This window comes from Aulonocara stuartgranti, assembly GCF_965226115.1.
Source record: "Aulonocara stuartgranti genome assembly, chromosome: 20".
NCBI classification, from domain to species: Eukaryota; Metazoa; Chordata; class Actinopteri; order Cichliformes; family Cichlidae; genus Aulonocara; species Aulonocara stuartgranti.
In genome coordinates this window covers 16,726,707-16,735,151 of record NC_138956.1, presented here as the reverse complement: position 1 = coordinate 16,735,151, position 8,445 = coordinate 16,726,707, and positions in this window count along the sequence as shown.

Sequence of the window (8,445 nt, the reverse complement as noted above, 5' to 3'; positions counted from 1 at the left end):
CTGAGCTCACACAGGGAGATCAGTTTGAGAACAGAAAGAAACACATAAGCACATAGCACATGAATCATCACATCTCACAACATAGAAGACATAAGCTTCGAAGGCGTTTGGAGGGTGTGGGGGGTGGGGCTGGGGGGGTGAGTGTAGGTCTGTGTCAGTGTGCGTGTGAGTGTGTGAGTGTCCTGCTGAGAGAAAGTGTCCCTTCACTTTATTAGGTAAAAGTCAACAATCTTCGGTCGACGCGCGTGGTCTTGAATGAGGAGAGAGATACAATAAATGGTCTTGTTATCAAAGGAGAATTGTTATTCCCGTCAGCTTTTGCCTCAAGCATCCAGTCGGTGCCAAGGGGGCCGCATGAGGTGAAGATGGTAGTTGTTTTGGTTAGTGCGAACAAACTGCTTCCAATTTACAGTAGGTCTAATGTCCGTCACTGGTGACCAGGTCTCTAAATTCCTGTTGTTCTTCCCCAAGATCTTATCCATATCGTGTTAAAAAAAACCACAGTCTGAGTAGTCAAAGGAGGTTGCAAAGAAAAGCGTCTGGACTTCTTTAAGTTGCTTGAAGACGTTCTAAGGTCAAATGGTGGAGAGTCCCAGATATAAACCCAGTGGGAGTAACCCCCCACAGAGGGACAAAAGGACCCCCTGATGATCCTCTAATCGCCTGAGCCAAGGTGTGAAACTGGGTGTGGGTCCCAATCAGCCAGAGTTTCGGGTGAGTTCATTGTGAAACCTGCCCCCACCTTATCATGCGAATTCCTGAGATCAGATGGCCCAGGATGTGAGTGGGCGTTAAGGCGTCTGGGAAAGGGTCTCACAACTGGATTATAGATGGCAGAGAGTTGGTGTCGTAAGCCCCCGCCTCTGTTCAAAGATGGTCGCTCACAGTGGACATAGATGGCTTCTTTCACTCCTCTTTCAAACCATCTGTCCTCTCTGTCCAAAATGTGAACATTGGCATCCTTGAAAGAGAGTCCTTTATCCTTAAGATGCAGATGGACTGCTGAGTCTTGTCCTGTGGAGGTGGCTCTTCAGTGTTGTGCCATGCGCTTGTGAAGTGGCTGTTTGGTCTCTCCAATGTAGAGGTCTGGGCATTCCTCGCTGCACTGTACAGCATACACCACATTGTTAAGTCTGTGTTTTGGCGTTTTGTCTTTCAGGTGAACCAGTTTTTGTCTGAGCGTGTTGCTGGGTCTGAAATGCACCGGGATGTCATGCTTGGAGAAAACTCTCCTGAGTTTTTCTGATACACCGGCTACATAGGGGATGACAATGTTGTTGCGTCTGTCTTTCTTATCCTCCCTCGCTGGTGTCTGATCTTCTTTTCTGTGCCTCTTTGCTGACTCTAAGAACGCCCATTTAGGATAGCCGCACGTTTTGAGTGCTTCCTTTACATGTGTGTGTTCCTTCTTTTTTCCTTCAGGCTTAGAGGGAACATGTTCTGCCCGGTGGTGTAGGGTCCTAATTACTCCAAGTTTGTGTTCCAGAGGGTGATGGGAGTCAAAGAGGAGGTACTGGTCCGTGTGTGTAGGCTTCCGGTAAACTTCGATGTTGAGGTTGCCGTTCTCTTCAATGTGCACAGCGCAGTCCAGGAAAGGCAAACAGTTGTCCTTTGTGTCTTCCCTGGTGAACTTGATGTTTTTATCCACAGCGTTAATGTGCGCAGTGAAGGATACCACTTCTTGTGTCTTGATTTTGACCCAGGTGTCGTCTACATATCTGTACCAGTGGCTGGGTACTCTTCCTTTGAAAGAGCCAAGAGCCTTCCTTTCCACCTCCTCCATGTAAAGGTTGGCTACAATAGGTGACATGGGGGAGCCCATGGCACAGTCATGTTTTTGTCTGTAAAAGCCTTCGTTGTATTTGAAATATGTAGTGGTGAGGCAGAGGTCTAACAGTGTGCAAATCTGATCGGGTTTTGAAGTTGGTCCTCCAAGGAGCTGTCTTCTTGTTGTCGTTTTCTGACAGTCTCCACGGCCTCCGTGGTGGGTATGCAAGTGAAGAGAGAGACTACATCAAAGGACACCATGGTTTCATCTGGATCCAGGGTAATTTTCTGGACCTTGTCAGTGAAGTCGGTGGAGTTCTTGATGTGGTGTGGGGTGTTCCCCACGAGAGGAGCAAGGATGGTAGCAAGGTGTTTAGCAATGTTATAAGCAGTGTTGGGTAAGTTACTTTAAAATAGTAACTTAGTTACATTACTAGTTACTTCTCTCAAAAGTAACTCAGTTACTTCAAGTTACTCGTTACTTTCAAAGTAACTAGTTACTAGGGAAAGTAACTTTGGTTTTACTCAGAATTCTCTTGTTAATGTGTTGCTTCCATAACTTTGCCAGTCTTCTAGCTTGCTTACTTGCCACAAGTACACTGTGCCACCTACCAATAGAAAGGAAAAAATAATGTGCCCATTTCCACGAGAGAAACCCCACGCCTGGACCGTCATTGACTACTGCCATGATTCTAGCCTACGTCACAGTGTCATGTGCGCCTTTTACATCCAACACAAAAACTGAAAATACTAAAAGTATTTCTTTGTGCCCCCCTTTCCCTTTTAATGCCCTACATGGACCCCTGGCAACACTTTGCTAGATCCGCACCTGCACAGTTACCAGCTGTCAGCTACTTAGAAAAGGATCCTGGTGTTATTTGTCTGTCAGAAACAGTTCATAACTTCCCTTCAACTCGTTCATGTCACCTAAAAGGTAAACCTGTTTCTCCATCACAGCTCTGATGATTCAGTAAGGACATCTCCTGGTTTCATCTTCATGTTTCCCTCTCACCAGATAACCAAACCATATCATGACCAGCAGCTTTTTTGCAGCTGTGGCTCCAGCAAACATCAGCTGATACTAGAAATTAATATTAAATAAATTCTAACAACAGCTGATCAAGCTTAAACTGCTGCTGTTGTTTAGCGCGACATCCGCTGGTTTCCTCTTTCGGCGCAAAGTGGGCGATAAACAAACAAGAGAGAAAAGCCGATCAGCTGATCACTGATCAGTTTCATGATTGAAGTAGAAACGGGAGAGGGAGGGGAGAGGATGAAAGAAGAAGAGGCAGCTGTGCAGCGTAAACACAGAATAACTCCAGCTTTGTGCCTTTTTCATTGTAGCTGAATTACGGGACAAACTGTTCCTTTTCACCTCAATAAGAAACGCGTAATATTTTCTCTGAATACCAGACGGGACGGTTGGCAACTCTAATAACTTATGAACAAAATAAAGTTCAACATCATTAACTTCATAGCACCCACCCAGCTGTATAGAAACTCCGTCATGCTAGCTAGCACGCAGTACGGAAAAAGTCAGAATAACGAACATAAACTCCAACTAAACTTGGTTTATATCTGACCCAGAGAGACTGCAGGTCATAACTTCTTACCTGAACTTGGACCGGCGGCCGCCTCGGGTCTCTTTTCCTTCTGCGTCCCTTTTCCTTCATCCACCTGCTGGCTTCCACCACTTGCTAATGTTACTGAATCTGTGGAAGCTCCGCGATAGCCACCACACGAAGTAACGAGTAACTACCCTATCTAAATCACAGTAACGACTAACGCGTTCCTGATTTTGGCATAATAACTAGTTACCGTGCTCGTTACCACAATAATAACGTAGTTACTGTAACGCGTTACTTAATAACGCGTTAGTCCCAACACTGGTTATAAGTGGCTGAGTTTATGCTACTGACTATGGGTCTGAGTGGGACAGCTTCCTTGTGGATTTTAGGAAGTCCGTAGATGCAGGGTATGGCATCCCCTGGGTAAAGGCGGTGATATGTAAGGCGGTCAATAATTTTGTCCTTTTTAAAAGTCTTGAAGGCAAGCTATAACTTTCTTTTTGTAGCTGCTTGTGGGGTCTCGCTTTAAGGCTTTGTAGGTATTGTTGTCACTGAGGAGAGTAGTGATCTTTGTATGGTAATCTGTAGTGTTTAGGACCACGGTGCATCTTCCCTTATCAGCTGGTAAAACAGTGATGTTGTGGTCTTTGCTCAGGGAAGCGACAGCCTTCTTTTCCAGTATTGTGAGGTTGGATGGAGGGACTTTGGCACTGGAGAGCGTGGCTGAGACTTTCATCCTGATTTGCTCTGCTTCTGTCTGTGATAATTTATTAATCCGTATGGCAGATTCTGTGGCTGTGATGAGGTCCACTATGGGCAACTGTTGTGGAGAAATGGCAAAACTGAGTCCTTTGGCTAATACTCTCTTTTCAGGTTCAGTGAGAATCCTGTCTGAAAAGTTCTTAACCCATTTCTCCTGACTGACTTCAGGTGTGTTTTCTTCTCTGGGTTGTGTAGGTTACGGATGAGGAGTGTGTGTTTTTGAAAACAAGATGTGAAATTTCCTGTGTTGTCTTTCTTTTCCTTTAGAGTGTTGGGCCCGCTGAGCCTTGTCCATAAACTTGTAAACCTCTTCTAAGATTGGAGAGGGTAGAAGGATTTCCAGTTCCTGCAGGGTCTGGCTGATCTTGATCTGGAGGGCATCTATGGTGAAATGGACCTGTCTTATCCTTTAACGTAAAAGGTGATTTTGTGCTCTCTGTAGAATCAAATCACAAATCAAATCACAGTCTGAGTACTCACAGCCATGCCCGTTGTCTATCATGTCGGCCAGCCTTGTGGGATTTTGAACAGCTGTAGCCGCTTCTTGTTCTTCTATAAGCCAGGTCTGTCACGGCTCAACGGCACGAGGGAATAGGGATGGACACAGGCGCAGAAACCAACCCGGAAGCGAGGTGACAGAAAACAAATGATTTATTTCCGCCCACAGGAAAACAAAGGTGAAACACAAAGCGACGCCACCACACTAGTGGCGCGTAGGATTCGTCTGTGATAATGAGGGCGACCTAGACACCTCTAGGAGACGGCTGAACAGCGGGGACAGCGGGGAGGTAGAAACAGGACTAGGTAGGGGCCGGGGCACTGGAACAAGAGGAGATCACGATCAGAGGGATCCAGCAGACAACCAATAATCCTCCGCAGTTGAATTGAATTGCCTTACTTGGTTTCAGATGGAGGGGACAGGTGGAGCGGAAAACCCGGAAGCGGTCGAGGCGTGGGGAGGCAGGCAGGTGAGCAGTGGGCCGGCAGGCCACGTTGTGTGAGCAGCTGGCGGCCCAGGTCCAGGAGGACGGGAGCGGGGGGAACAAGATCTCCACTCCGGGTGCTATCGCTGAGGACAAGAAAAGACAGATCAGTCATCACACGGCGTTAAGACAAGGTTTAGGATGCTCCACTGAACTAACATGGGAATAGCAGATACTCAGGCGATGAGTGGTTGAGAGCGCAGGTCTGATATACCGCTGGCACGATTGCTCACAGGTGGTCAGCCAGGGAGGGGCAACCGGACTCCGCCTAAAGGAGGAGGAGCCGCTGTCTGAGACCTGCAGGTGCCCAACCAGACCATGACAAGGTCCGAGCCAGCTCAAACCAGGAATTTGTCAGTCTTGTTAAGGGAGCAGTTGATCAAATCCATAATTCTTCTTTAGGTTTATAGAGAACAAGTCTGGTAGACTCTTTTAAGGTTAGAGAATAAGCAAGACCATACAAAAGACATGAGAAGCCAAGCAGGAAAGATTAGAGAGGGAGAAGGAGAAAGTGCAACCGCCTCCATCAAAAGCCAAAAGATTCAAAGTGTTGTATTCATAATACTATTTCCTTTGTAGTATTGTCTTTTCTATTTCTATTTTAAATGTCATTGTTTTCCTGTCACACTTAGCGTGGTTCTTTCCACCTAGTTTCCCCTAATCTCCCCTAAACTGTTAAGTTCACGCGGTTTTTATTTTCTATAACATGTAGTTAGTTTATTGCTGTCATTGAGTTCATAAACACGTCTGTTTGAAGTTATTTTATTGGAGTATCTAACAGCAAGAATTTGGAGAATCAAAGATAATTTTAGCAAGCTGTGATTTCAAAAGAGTTAAACATTGCACTAATAAGATTCCCAAAAGCTTTTAAGATATTAATTTAATGGAATTTAATTTAATTATAGAAAAGATTCCAAACAAGTCGTCTTCCATTCCAAGTACTGGTACCATCAACTATGTTGGCAAATTAGATCGTGTGATTGGCTGAAGGATCTGACTCATCATGAACTTTTGGGGGAGGAGCAATAACGTCAGACTGTGGTGAGAGTACAGTAGACTGGCAAAGATTTTTTTTCAAGGTAAGTGCAATCCTAACCACTAATTCTTTCCTTTTGTTATGATCCTAATCCTTAGTCCTTCCAATGATACAATACAAATGGCTAAACTTCCATAATTTTCATCCCTGTCCCTGGACATTCCAGTTATGTAATATACATCACTAATGCTTCCAACATTGTGCTGATGTCCTCTGTATGCAGTGTGTCTTTGGAAACATGCCATGCTATGTGCACCAAACATCTGAACTGTATTTAATGTTTTTGTTTATATTTTATGTATTTTTAAAGAATAATTTCTCTTTCAACACAGTATTGCAAGTCCTTAGTCAAGTGGGCTCCTCACAAGAAGAGGAAAATGGATAGAAGAGCGAGTACTCCAATTCCTGAGGATCCTGTGAAAAGCAACAAACCACCACTGGTGGAAAAAGATGAAACTAGGAAGCTGGAGATTTCTGAAGCCATTAAAGAGCCTCAGTCCAGCAATGATGGTGTGCCAGTGAATGTAAGTTAACAGAGTAACACAGCCAACAAGAAATGAAATATCAGATGAAATGAGTTACTGCAACAAATACTAAGAATCTCCTCTCTTCATTTGTCTTTGCAGGCAGACGGTGTTGCCGATGGGAAAGGAAAATGAAAATATGCTTTAAAAAGGTATTCAGAGCTGAGGCTTACCAGTGGAGGGGCAGGGATGCCACACGCAAACTAAAGAAAGAAAACACACCCAAAACACAAGTGCAGCACACTATCACACACACTCACACTAATAAACTAAACAAGGCAGGTGTGTACACTCAAGGGATCCCACCACCAAGGCACCCTAGTCTCCTCCACGTCGGCACTCCGCATCTGAATAAAAGAAACAAAGAAAATTTTAATATATTACAACAAACTAATGTGTAGCACCGGGGGATAACCCAACTGCAAGACCACACTGGTGATCTACAGCTAGAAAAAGGGCCTCCCACCAGTGGTGCAACAAAAATCCAAACTACAAATCAAAAGCAATAAAACAACATACAATCTGGATAAAACTCTAAAATCTGGAGCAAACGGAATCGCCGTACTGCTCCAACTTGCCGTCACACAACGACAAGTTAACAGTCAATCAATATGCACGCCAGCTGACTCCGATAACCGGCATGCATATGGCCGTTGTCCACGCCGACGTCCACTGTAAAAGCTGACAGCAGCAGGGAAAGAAATCTCACAACGGGAACAGACGATAAAAGCACAGCAAGGCAAAACAGCAGCACTTCCTGCGAAACATAATAAATAATTACTATAAAAGAACAATAGAAGGCAGAGAGCGTAACAAAAGTTGATTACGTACCAAGTAAGCCGTGTCATAGAACGTAAGCAGAATAGCTCAGAGGAGGCTTCTATAGCTACGACCAACCGCGATGGAGGCTTCAGAAGAGTAACCCGCAAATGATCTCTACCACACCGGGGGGAAGTCAGGTGACCAAAAAGGAGATCACAGGCAAGCGATGCAGAGACACTCAAATGGCCACTATTTATACCAGCGCCCCCTAATGGGCCAGGCTGAAAGTGGGTTGGACCGAGGGATAACATTCATCCTGCCACACATGCACCTGCACACATATGTTCATATACAACAATGTTCAGATAAAGTTCAATAAAGTTCTTGTTGTTCAACTGCAAAATCCTGTGTTTTCTTTCTCACACTGATGGAGGATGGGAAAAGTCCACACTCATGGTAGTTTATTCAAGTTTATTCATTTCTTTGAAAAGGTGTAATTCCAGATTAAAGTTATAGTGGAGCGATCATGGCTCAAGAATTAGCAGCTCATCTTGTAATCGGAAGGTTGCCGGTTCGAGCCCCGGCTCAGACTGTCTCAGTCATTGTGTCCTGGGGCAAGACTACTGGTGGTCAGAGGGCCTGGTGGCACCAGTGTCTGGCAGCTTCACCTCTGTCAGTGCACCCCAGGGACTAAGTAAAGCGCTATACAAACACAGACCATTGAATAAGATTCACAAAACAGATTCACTGAATGTCATTTATTATAATTACAGAAAAGACTCCAAGTAAATCATCTTCAATTCCAAGTACTAGTACCTGCTAATATAGGCAGAATTAATAATGTGATTGGCTGAAAGGTCTGTGTAGTCATGAGTTCGGGTGGGAGGGGCAGTGATGTCAGAGTGTGGTAAGAATACAGAAGACTGGAAAAGAGTTGCTTCAAGGTAAGTTCAATCAAAATCACTAATGCTCTCATATTTTATGATTTTAATCTCTAGTTCTTCCAGTTAAAGAATATAAATCACTAATGCTTCCAACATTGT